The following is a 12,893-nucleotide window of genomic DNA, read 5'->3' as shown; positions in this document are numbered from 1 at the left end:
GTCCTCTGTCATCAAGATCACTCACCACACACTCAGCTTAGCCCAGACAACCTCTTTTGCAAGACAAACAAAACCAGGAAATGTGTAGAGCTCAGGTTTACCCAGGTTGGGTGCCATAGTCTAGTCTAGCCACAAAGCACTATAGAACTCAACAATAATAGCTGTTTACCTGTCTCGGTCCTTGGGGAAAGGGATTCCAAGGGAAAAGAGTTTCTGAAGCAAAAGGGGCTTTTACTATGTCTTTTTAAATGAAAAAAAAAAAAAAAAGTTTATTATAGAAGTGATGCATGACACATGTCATAAAGTTATGGAAGTGAAAAGCAGAATTCCCTCTGCTCTCCCTCCATGTCTCACATCCGCAGGTAAACTTTGATAACTTTTCTGTTGCCTGTTAGAACTTTTCTAAGTAAAGCGAGTGTGTATGTGGACCCAGATGGGATCACAGGACCACAACCATCCACAACCAGCTTTCTTCACTTAATGAATTGCATTGAGTATCTTTTTACAGGTGTGTATATAGTTCTGTGAAACTTATTTTAGATGCAATATTTTAAAATCAAGTTTTAAGAAGACAGTTTAAGCCAGTAAAAGATTAGCAGCTTTAACACAGTAGCTATTTTTATTTGTTTTACCTTCTAATCTTTCCATGGCTATTTCTCACGTCCACATATCCCCTCCTCTTCTGTGTCTCCTTGAGGTACACATAAGCTCAGAGTTAACATTCCCCCAAGTGCTAAACTGCTGGGCGGGTCAGGAGGCCAAGGGCAGCAGGAGCAGCGCTCTTGGCCCTGGGATTGCCCGGGGACCAGATCAGGCCGCTCCTGTCGCAGTTCTTTGCACTGGACTGTCAGCTCTTTGCAGCCAGCTGCACATCGGTTCTCCTATTATGAATGTTACTGCAGCACTGAGACAGAGGCCAGAGGTCCCCCAAACTCTGCCACTCCCTCTGTTCTTGCTATTCTCTCACCCTTGGAAAAATTAAACTTTTCCTTTAAGGCCCAGATCAAGGGCTGTCTCCCTGGCAAAGCCTGTCATGACCCACCCCATCCTACCCCAGCCCCCTCTGTGGATTTCATTACCTCTTATTCTGGACCCACGTCTCTATTAAGTGCTAATGTCATCATATCTCATGTTACACGAAGGGTTCACCTGGTCATCCTCCCCTCTGGACCGAAGGTTCCTCCAGGCTGAGTTCTTGCAGACTTCATCTTTTCTCCATCCATCCCCCTCCCTGCCGCCATAGTGTCCTGCCCAGGGCTTTTATATTTGATAAGGGCTCAGCTCCCACAGATGCCCATCAGTTAAGTGCAGAGCTGTCTGGAAACTGCCTTGGGTTAAATCCGAGGCAGAAAACATCAGCCAAGCCCTGATAGGCCTTGGAGTCACGAATGTTCAGGATTCCCCAAACACATGGGGGGAAACAGAACACAAAAATTACCTCTGTTTCCTGGACATACATTCTTGTATCGAATCTTTGTGATAACCTGGAAGCAGCTATTATTCCCATTTTAGGGATAAACAAACTCAGTCTCTAAAAGTTGGGAAACAGGGGTACTCTTCTCAAAAGCTAATGAAATGAGAAAATGGAACAGGCCATGAGCTAATGGGGGGAGCCCCCTCCCCCCAAACACGTGCTATTTGTTCAGAGGAGGAACTATCACCCTGGGTGGGGCAGCTCCTCAGGCTAATTTGGGAAATTGCAGGTAACCACCTCAAGGTAAGGGCTATGCCAGGAACTGAGGAGCAGCAGGCCTGGGCTTGGGCAAGAGGGCACACGAAGAGGGTCCAAGGGGTGGGGCTGCCAAGAGGACAGGTGACTGCAGAGGGCCCTGGGTGATAGAAGCCGCTGATGAGGGAGAGAGGCGCTTTTATCGCCCTTTGTTAAGAGAACAAAGCACAAAGCCACTCAAACAAAGTGGCTGCATTGCACACGCTTCAGTCAGAAGCTGGCACAAAGAGCAAATCCCTTGCCCCAGGGTGGGTCTCATTGAGCTCAGTTTGCATTATGAAAACTAAGAGCCAAAGAGAGGTACTTACGTGGGGTAAATGAAACCATCATACACCTGTATCTACTGCATACACTTTCTTTTCTACTGATTTGTCACTGGCAAGTAGCATACACTTTCTTTTCTACTGATTTGTCACTGGCAAGTACATTTTTGTGTTGTATTGTTTTTACACTCGACATTGTTTTATTTATACCTTTCATGTATCCAGAGTCCATGTAAATGAAAACAATTGTTCTTTCAAAATAATTTCAAATTTATTAAAAAGGTTTCAGGATAACAGAACTCCTGTACACCCTTTATCCAGATACCCCAATTTTTAACATTTTGTCACTTCCTCCCTCTCTCCTTCCTTTTCCCCATCTCCTCCTCCTCCAGCTCCTGTCCCCCCTTTCTCCTCCCTCCCTCCCTCCCTCCCTCCCTCCCTCCCTCCCTCCCTTCCTTCCTTTCTTCCTTCTTTTCTTCCTTCCTTCTATCTAACTATCTATTGTTTCTGAACCATTTGAGACTTGGTTGCAGACATTTTGCTTCTTTATCTCTAAATACTTCATTATGCATCTCCTAAGGACGTGGATATTCTCTTCATAACCACAGTAGAGTTTTAAAATCCAGGACATTTAACTCCGATGTAATATTTTTCTCTCATCCCGGTCCCAGTTCTGTCGTCCTGTCCCCGTAGTGTGCTGTAGAGCGGTTTCCTCCCGCATCGCCAGGTCCCGGCAGACCACACACTGCTGCCCCGTCTCTTCAGGCTCCTTCAGTGCGGGTGGTTCCTCGGCCTCTCCTTGACTTTCATTACACTGATATTTTTTAAAGATACCAGTTTTTTTATATTTTAAAAAAGAAATAGATATAGTATATATTTTTGTTAACTTCATAATATGTTATACAGACATTCCCAGTTTACTTAACTTTCCCCTGTTGTTTCTCACAACTAAAAATAGGTGTTTCTGTGGACATATTTGTTTAATTTCCTCTCTCTGCATTATTTCTGTTGGGTGTATTCCCAGAGGTGGAATACCAGGTCAAAGGTTATGACTGATTTGTGTAATGGTTAACACTAGAAATACTGAACCAGTTTACCAGGTCACTGACATGCGCTGATTTCCTTATGGCTTGGCCAATACTCATTGTTTTTGTGTGTTTCTGGTAGTTCAAGTGTTTCATCAAGATACATCACTATTTTTGCTGTAGGGAAATTTAAAGTGATTGAAGTTTTCTGTGCTTCTCTCAATTCCAAAACTTATCCTTTCTGCTACTTTACTTTTTCTCATGGTGTTTATATTTCATTTTCATTTAATTACATTTCCATGGATAATTTGTGTTTCTGATAGCAACACAAGGCAGATAAGGCAAATATAATAATTCCCATTTTATTAATTTTTTAATTTTTTTATCCTTACCTGAGGAAATTTTTCCATTTTTGTTCAGATAGAGTGGGAGGGGGAGAGAGAGAGAGAGAGAGAGAGAGAGAGAGAGAGAGAGAAACATCGATGTGAAAGGGACACATCGAATGGCTGCCTCCCCCATGACCCCAACCAGGGCCAGGGATGAATTGCAACCGAAGTACATGCCCTTGATCAGAATCGAACCCACGACTCACTGGTCCGCAGGCTGACACTCTAACCACTGAACCAAACTGGCCAGGGCATAATTCCCATTTTATAAATCATGAAAATAAGGCCCAGGAAACTTACCTGACCCATCAGGACCAGAGACGGAACTCTTCCCTGTAGATGGATGGTATTGCCTCCTGCCCCCACAGGTAGAGGGGATCAAGGTCTTTGGTGGACCCCAGAACTCAAGCAAAAGTTTCTACTTCTTTGTCTCAACTTTCAGAAGCTGGTGGGAAGGGTTCTATAAGAAACTTTCTGAGCCCTGGCCAGTTTGGCTCAGCGGTTAGAGTGTCAGCCTGCGGACCAGAGAGTCCCGGGTTCAGTTCCCACTAAGGGCACATACCTTGGTTGCAGTTTGTCCCCGGCCCTGGTTGGGGTCGTGTGGGTGACAACCAGTTGGTGTGTCTCTCTCACAAGGTTGTTTCTCTCTCTCTCTTCACCCCTCTCTCCCTCTCGTTCTATCTGAAGACAAATGCAAAAATGTCCTTGGATGAGGATAAAAAAAAAAAAAAGAAAAGAAAAGAAAAAGAAAGCTTTCTGAGGCCCTGGCCAGGTAGCACAGCTGGTTGAGGATACGCCAAGGTTGTGTGTTCAATCCCCAGTAAGGGCACATACGAAGAAAATAACCAATGCATTTGTAAATAAGTAGAACAATAAATCAATGTTTCTTTCTTTCTCTCTCTCAAATCAATAAATAATTTTTTTAAAAAAAGCTTTCTGAGAGAGTGCCGTTGGGAGAGAGGTGTGCTTTGAGGGCAAAAAGAGAGCTGTTCCCCTATTCTCCCCCTGGCTGGGGAGACCAAAGTGAGGGGTGAGAGTGGAGGCCAGTGGTAGGACTTAGGCCCTGAGGTACCCCTCACCTCAGCTATAGTAAAGCACCCCAGGGCTCTGGCAGCCTGGGAGGGCAGTCACGGGGCCTCTCTTCTGGAGATTGCTCCAGACCCCAAAGCAGCCTTCTAGAGCCCAAGGACTTAACCTGCCAGGGCTCCTACAATGTCTAGTTCAGGGGACAAAAAAACTACAGCCCTGTGGCCAAAGCTGTCTGCCACCTGTTTGTGAACCGCCCTGGAGCTGAGAATGGGTTCTACAGAGGAACAGTTCAGATAGATCTGATGATAGGGAACACTGACTTTGGAACCCAATTAAGCAGAATATTATTCTCCCTACCAAAAAAAAAAAAAGAATTCCATTCTTCTCACTGGAAGACCTATATTATAAAATACAGACAAAACAAAATAAAACAAAAATCTTTTTATTATATCCTTAATTCCATCAATTAAATATTTGTTGACATTTGTTTTCTCCTTTGTTGTATAAGGACCTACATAATGTCTTTGATTTTGCTTCTCAGCCCACAACCCTGAAAATATTTACCACCTGGCCCTGTGCGGAAAAGGCATGCCTACTCCTGACCTACTTCAGTAGAGTTTGCTATTTAAGCAGCAAAACTTTAAAAAAGTAGATTATTGTGGGGTGGGGGACAGGGCATAGACAGATGAGAGTGAAGGTGCAAGTTTGGAAAAGGAGGAAGGGGTGAGCAGAAGTCCACTTCCCCCTTCCCCACTGTCCCTCTGCCAGCTCGTGAGGAATGTCTGAGCAGCCCAGGTGCGGAACTCGGCCAGTCCTGTCCTCTTCAGAGAATGCTGGGGTGGGCAGAAGGGAAAGGGGCTCTCTGGGTAGTAGGGATTGTCTTGTGCACAGGGCGGGGCTGGGGGGCATCACCTGGTTTAACCCTTGTGTAGCCCTATGGGGTAGGTACTTTCCCCATTTTGCAGGTGAAGAAGCTGAAGCTCAGAGAACTTCACTAACTTGTCAACTTCAGTGTCAGAGCTGGGACTTATCTATTTATTTTTTTATTATTTATTAATATATAGTTGTTGTCAATCCTCACCTGAGGATATTTTTCTAATGAATTTTAGATAGAGTGGAAGGGAGGGAGGGAGAGAAACATTGATGAGAGACATGTTGATTGGTTGCCTCCTATACAACCCCAACTGGGGCTGGGGATTGAACCTGAAATCCAGGTACGTGCCCTTGACCAGGAATTGAACCAATGACCTTGGGTCCGTGGACTGACACTCTAGCCACTGAGCCAAACTGACCAGGGCTCAGAGCTGGGATTTAATCCTCACCTGAGGACATTTTTTTTTTCCATTTTTTGTTCAGATAGAGTGGGAGGGGGATAGAGAGAGAGAGAGAGAGAGAGAGAGAGAGAAACATCTGCGCGAAAGGGAAACACTGAGTGGCTGCCACCCACACGACCAACCAGGGCCGGGGACAAACTGCAACCGAGGTACGTGCCCTTAGCGGGAACCGAACCCGGGTCTCTCTGGACCGCAGGTCGACGCTCTAACTGCTGAGCCAAACCGGCCAGGGCCAGAGCTGGGATTTAAATGCATGACTTCTTCTTCTTTTTTAATTTTGTTCACCAACATTTTTATTTCATTTAGTATATGGCAGAATATAAATACATAACAATATGCTCTTTCTTATCATGGATAGTCTTTTATATAACTAAAATTTGTGGCCAACGTCTTATATAACAAAAGAAAACTAAATCTGTAAATTATCAGAAAAGGAACAAGGATAGAGGAAAAGAATACATTTTAAATAAATTATAGAGGACAGTTACAATGAAAATCCATCACCTTCCTTTCTAACTCAGTTCTACAAAATAAAGCCAACTTGTGTTATGCTGTGACCTGCTAAGAGGGCATAAACACCGTGGTCCTTTCAAAAGACAGTGGTCAAAGACAAGATGTTATCTTGATGTCATAGCTTGTTCTTAGTTACCTGGAGGTGAGTTTCCTTTCAGAGTCTTCTTGAAGTGGTGGTAGTTTGGCAAGATATTCATCAGGAAATCCAGCTGTAGTGTCTGCACCTGATGAAGGCAGTCTGCACCACAGATCACTGTATTCTCAGGGATGACTTCAAATGTATTTAGTTTGCAACAAGCCCCAGTGATGCAATCACTTGTCAATATTACATTTCTGCCCACGTATGCTTTTGATTCAGTAACATTATCTTCTCATATTTTCATGGCTTGGGAATAACAGCCAACTTCAAGCATATTATTGGTGCCAATGAGCATAGGTTTGGGTACTGGATCTTCAGCGTCAGGGGTGATATTATCAGGGTGAGTATTTATGATCAGCACCTGTTCTTCTACTAGGTTACCTTCACCAATCACTGCTGACGCAGCCTCCACAGTAATACGTGCTTTAGGGTGGGCCGCTCTCCTAGGTCCTATAGTTACACTGCCCTGATTCCACTTTCTACACACACAACTGCTCCAGGAGCAATCTTCACACGCTTTTAAGTCTTCTCCGCCATGGTCTGGCCCAGGTCTCCAGTTCTAAAGGCATGGCTTCTGGTTCCTGGTCCAGTGTTCTCTTTGAGGTGCCAAACTGCCTAGCATTCTCTTTCTGCCTGTGACCCTCAGGTCCCCTCCAGAGAACAGAGAAAGAGGTCAATACTATTGCTTAGTGTTCTTGGCGGTATACTGGACAGTCTGCTGAGAGCCCAGTTGTCCTGCATCCAATCCACTTCCATGGCTGGCACTGCGCCCCTGCTCACCCCTACCCACGTGCTACCAGCATCTAATCCCGAGGCCTCACTCAGGATCCTGACCGTGGATCCTGAGCTGCTGGACCCTAGTACCTTGGCCACAAGGGCTGGAGGGTAGAGGAATGTGCTTCCCACCTTGGGGGTGAGGTTCATTTGGCACCATGGGGCAGGGCCCAGCAGCTAGAAAGGAGAGCTGAGCGGCTGAGGGGCTGCAGTGGGGCTCCAGGGGCTAAGTGTTCCTATTAGTGTTTTGGAGGAGCCCCTGCCAACTAAGAGAGGAGCCAGTGCTGAGGGGAGAAGGGCACTGAGGGAGGAGGCAGGGAAGGGCACTGAGCCATTCCTGGCAGCAGGAGGGGCTCAGTGGAGGCTGGTGAGCGACCACTCTGGGTATTTGGAGCCGCCAGGCCCCGGTTTGACCCTGGCCCTGCTACTGGGAGCTGTTGGACCTCAAGAGGCAGCTTTGCTCTCTCAGGCTGTTTCTTCGTTGTCATGGTCCTTGTCTCACAGGATTGTTAAAATATCACATGTGCAATTTGAGTCTCCTCGTGTTTTCGAGCCTTCTGGGGTCCCATCGTTAATGTCCAAATAGGAAAAGGGAATATTCCATTCCAGGGCAACAGGAAGTCCTGTTTCTGACCCAGCCTTTCGGATTCTCCCCAGGGAGTGCTCACATCCTCCTCCACACCTCGCTCCTCGAACTCAAGGACCCCTTCCTCCTTCCAGACAAGGCTGCGCCCCCTCTGGGACCCTGTCTCAGGCATGGACTGAGGCCGATTTCTGAGCACTTCCCTCACCACTGAGACTGGTTGAAGGGTCATGTAAGGTTTGGGGACAGTGAGAGGAATTTTGACACAAGGAAGTAAACAGCTTAAAGCGGGAGGCAGACACCTCTGCTTCTTGACCCCTGACCTCTGCCATGATGCTGGGGCCTTCCAGGACCCTGCCCCAGGCCTCCAACTAACTGCCATTCTTTCTACTTGCCACCCAAGGGAGACGCCTGTTTCTTTCACATACAGACAGTTTTTTGTTGTTGCTGCCTCTGCCTCAGTGGACTCTAGGTCTCTCTTTTCTGGAATCAAAGGCCCTTTCACGTTTCTCCCAAACATAAAGCCATCTCTGACTTCCCTTCCTTCCCCCTAACTCCTGCCACAGACATAAGGGGCATAGCCTGACATGTGAAGTGCCTAGTGAATGTCACAGATGTGGACGTCATTGTGCTAAAAGCCTGGGAGTCAGTTGCTTTGAAGAGCTCACAGGGAGGAGCTGGGTTGGGCAGCTTCTCTTGAGGTACCTCATTTAATCAGTGAGATTTCCCTGGTGGGACAGACAGGCAGGTGGGGAGTCCTTGTCCTCATTTTACAGGTAAGAGGCACAAGGACCCAGTCCCAGCCTTCGAGAGCAGGGAGGTCAGATGGAGTGGGGATAAGGCTGTATATCCACAGTATTTATTAACACAGGTCCAAGCAATCCTGAAAAGATTTCTTAGAGAAAGATTTTACAAGGCATCTTAGAGCCAGCTAACTCTGCAGCGTTTCTAGAGTTTGGGTCATGAAATTCTTTCTGGTGTCTCATCTGAACTCTGACATCTGATCCTTCCTCGGGTCCACGTATGTCTCTGAGAAAATGTCAGCTCCTTGCAGGTCAGGAAGCACTGCCAGACTCTGGCTAAGCTGGCTGGGCTGCACCCCTGCCCTCGCAAGCCCTCCAGTTCCTTGTCTGCTGTTCTCTTGGAGGGTCTGTGGCTGGACCATCTCTTTGAGCAACCAAACCACTTCTCTCCAACACACAGCCAAGAATCCATCCCTCAGGCTAAGGGTATGAATCCCAGCTTTACTACTAACTGCCTGTGTGACCTTGGGCAAGTTACTTCACCTCTCTGAGCCTTGGTTTTTCTTATCTGTGAAATGGAGAATGTACCACCTACTTTATCAGGCCAGGATTTAAACTTAGATCTCTCCTGACTCTAGAGGATTGGGTGAGATTACGACAGAAACATGTAGCACAGTGGTTGTCATCCTAGGCAGTATGTCTGAATCACAGAAGCGGTTTGAAACAAACACACCCGTGCAGTGCCTGGGATTCAGCTTTAGGAGGTTTGGGGTGTAGAATGTACAACTGGATCGAAGGTCATTTCTTCGAAATGGTACTTGAGACATGTAGTAGGCCCTTAGAAATGTTGGTTTATTTCTTTTTTCCCTAATAACAAGTCTCTATTATCCTCTGTCTGGTTATGTTATTATCATTTTTTATGGTGCAAAAACAGATTTATCTGTGTGTACAACATTGAGCAGTTTTCTATCAAATGGAGAAGATCAAGATTCTTAAGCAGCTGACTTTGGGACTCACTACAATGGGCAGACTTGCTGTGCTGCCTTCAGATGCTAAGTCTCTTTATCTGACATTTCAGCAGGCTTTTTATTTTTTATTTATTTATTTTTTTAATTAATTTATTTTTTTGTTACAGATATTTTACCTTTTTACCCCATTGGCACCCCCCACCCCTCCCCCCCTCCACCCTGTCCCTGGCTTAGTTGTCCATGTCCATTGGTCATGCATACATGCATATAAGTTCTGTGGTTTATCTCTTCCCACCCCCCCACCCCCCATCCCCTCTTCTGAGGGATGTCAGTCTGTGCCCCACTTCCATGTGTCTGGGTCTACTGTATTCCTCAGACTGTTATGTTCATTATATTCCGTATATAAGTGAGATCATGTGGTATTTGTCCTTCTCTACAGCAGGCTTTTTAAATGGGTCTTCCTGTTGGGCCTGCTTTTCTAATTTCTCATGATATACAAGCTGGTGAGCCAGACAGCCTGTGTTCCTCTTCTGTTTATCCAGGTACTTTCCTGTGAAGCGTATGAGATCAGTTTCACTGTTTGCTGAAGCCGAGGTCTTCTGGTCTTGCTGGTTAACATACTCTTCAGCTCCAGAGCAACCTCTAGGCCAGCTCCCCGGTTATCCCATCAGGCCTCTTACTCACTGGAAGGCAGATTTTACCCTCCTGTTTCCTTAGACGTCTTAGATGCTGCTCTGCATGTTCCCTCCTCGCCTCAGCTTGTTCTTCAAAGAATGCAGCAAAAAGAGGTGTTTCCGTGTCTTCCTTGTAATAACAGGCTGTAGATAAATAAGCATTGCTGACGTGCAGCTTGTAAGATGCCACTTGATTGATAGCAACGCTACACTCTCCAGAGAGGAGGCTCCGGACCTGGGATGCCATCTCAGCGTTAGAGAAACCCAGGCATAAAAGGTGCTACCCGGCCTGATAAGTTATTTTTACCTCTTTCCCTTTGCTCACACCAGACCCCTGCTGGGATTCCCTCACCTCGACCCACTCTTTCATGGTGTCTACCACACTCAACATTTCTTTCTTGCTAAAACGACCCTCTTCTCCCTTCTCCCCAGGATCCTCACAGCCCCCTGGCCCATATTGCTGAGCTGAGCTGGTCCTTATACAGGGGTGGCCCCTGCTTGGAACAGGGAGGATCACTTGACCCAAGTGTGACCAATTTGCCCTCCTTAGTGTGGCTCAGTTAGTTGACAGTCATCCCATACACCAAAAAGTCACTGGTTCAATTTCTGGTCAGGGCACATGCCCAGGTTGTGGGCTGGATCCCCAGTAAGGGGTGTGCAGGAGGCAGCTGATAGATGTTTCTCTCTCGCATTGATGTTTCTCTCTCTCTCTAAAAAAATAAATAAAAACACATTAAAAAAAAAAGAGTGACCAGTTCATTGGCTAGTTGGTATCCCATGAGACAGCTGGGCTGAAGAAGCTCTGCTCACTAGGAACAGTGGTAATGAACTAAAATAGCTTCTCCCTGAGACCCGATGAGAATGTGAGGAGGATGTGGAGCTGCCACTGAAGATGCAGGGATCCCACAAGTGAACTCCCTGATGACCTCTAGGTTCACTTCCCCTTCCTGTGTGTACCTTCCAGCGACTGCCTTCCCTGTCTTATCTCTGTCTCACCCATGCGTGCAGCCTCCAGTTCCACATGTGCTCAAGTTTCACTTCCTCCCAGAAGCCTTCCCTGACTACTCTAGGTATGTTGACTGCAGGCAGGGTTGGGCATACCTGTTCTTCGTTCCACAGTATTTGGATTTCATAGTTGTCATTATTTGCGCCCATCCTTTTCTTTTTTTAAAATTTTAACTACCACAGCTGGAAGTCTTTTTTTAAAAAAAAAACAATTAATTAATTAATTTTATCCTCACCCAAGGACATTTTTTGATATTTTGTTCAGATAGAGTGGGAGGGAGAGAGAGAGAGAAACATCGACATGAAAGGGACACATCGAGTGGCTGCCACCGACACGACCCAGCCAGGGCCGGGGACAAACTGCAACCGAGGTACATGCCCTTAGCAGGAACCGAACCCGGGTCTCTCTGGTCTGCAGGCCAACGCTCTAACCGCTGAGCCAAACCAGCCAGGGCTGCGCCCATCCTTTTCCACACCACCTCTGAAAAAAAAGCTACCCTAAAGCAGCTCACAGCCCCATGAGCTTTCTGATCACAGGGTCTGGAGGTCATTCTGTTTTATTTCCCAGTGCTTTACACAGTGACAGGCACATAGTAGGTGCACAGTGTATGTTCAAGTGAGTTCTGGTTTCACTTGGCTCTTATTCTGAGGTCTCTAGTCTGGCTTTGCTCTTTGACCTTAGTCAAGTTTCTCCTCCTCTCTGGTCCTCAGTTCCCTTCTCCCCTCAACTCTAAAATTTCATGAGTCTATGAAATAAATATCTGCCAAACATGTATTAGGTAGGGAACACTTTGATGGGTACTGGCAGCGAGGGGGGTGGATGCAAAGATATAGTAATTTATGTTTCTAGGAGCTTATAGAGAGATTGCAGAGGTAAATAAGCAAACAAGTAAACATACAAAAACAACCCATGAGAGAGTATCAGGCTCAGCAGCAATTCAATGGCTGTCAGAACATAGTGCAGCTGAAAAAATCCAGACGATACATGTGATACCGGTTCATAACCTGGCTATCACCATGGCCCGGCACAACCTGAGAAGGTTTTGGGTGGTAGGAGCTAAGGCTGGGTGGGATTTACGTACACTGAGCAGGCAGGGTGGGCATTCAGGTACAGATGGACTTGGGCCATCCAAATGAACAGGATAACACAGGGTATGTTTTGGGAGGTGGGTCCCCAGAAACTGGATGACAGGTCTGGCAGGGAGGCAGTGGGCAAGCCCAGCGTAGCAAGCTGAGAATGGGCAAAAGCCTAAGCCCGCCATTAAAGTTTTAATAAAATTGGTCACAGGGATAGAGGGGTTGGATAATGAATGGTTTAATTTTTTTTTTTAACTTATACTTTCCTGTATCTTTTAAATTAAAGAGGTTTAACATGCATTTCTTATGTCATATAGAACAAATTGCTCTTTAAATATTTCATGCTTGAGAGTTTGTACTTCATACTGGTTTTGAGCTGGAAGAAAGGTTAATGGGATTGGATGGAGAAGAGGGCATGGGAGGTGGGCCCAGGAGGAGTGAATCCCTGTGGAGAATGTGAGGTGATGAGAACCTGGAAGTGTCACAAGGAGGGATGAAGGCGTCACTGCCTGAATCCTTCATGCAGAGAGAAAAGACTCAGAGAACTGTTGCTGAAAGGTTAGTACGTTAGGATGACGGCAGCTAAAAGGGACGGTAAAGAGATGGTGAGGACTCCAGACTGATACCTGCAATGAGTCTCCCACTGCTTTT

General features: G+C 46.2%; 1 protein-coding gene and 1 pseudogene across 13 annotated transcripts in view; one reads left to right on the top strand and one right to left on the bottom strand.

Annotated features, from left to right (window-relative positions):
- DAPK2 (death associated protein kinase 2) overlaps nucleotides 1-12,893 on the top strand; it is a 118,641-nt gene that overhangs the window by 10,592 nt on the left and 95,156 nt on the right. The gene's annotated exons all lie outside the window — the stretch shown is intronic.
- On the bottom strand, nucleotides 6,408-6,955 carry LOC118640585 (annotated as a pseudogene).

This window comes from Molossus molossus, unplaced genomic scaffold (genome assembly GCF_014108415.1).
Source record: "Molossus molossus isolate mMolMol1 unplaced genomic scaffold, mMolMol1.p scaffold_m16_p_1, whole genome shotgun sequence".
In the NCBI taxonomy this organism is placed as follows: Eukaryota; Metazoa; Chordata; class Mammalia; order Chiroptera; family Molossidae; genus Molossus; species Molossus molossus.
This window is presented reverse-complemented; position numbering and strand designations above follow the sequence as displayed.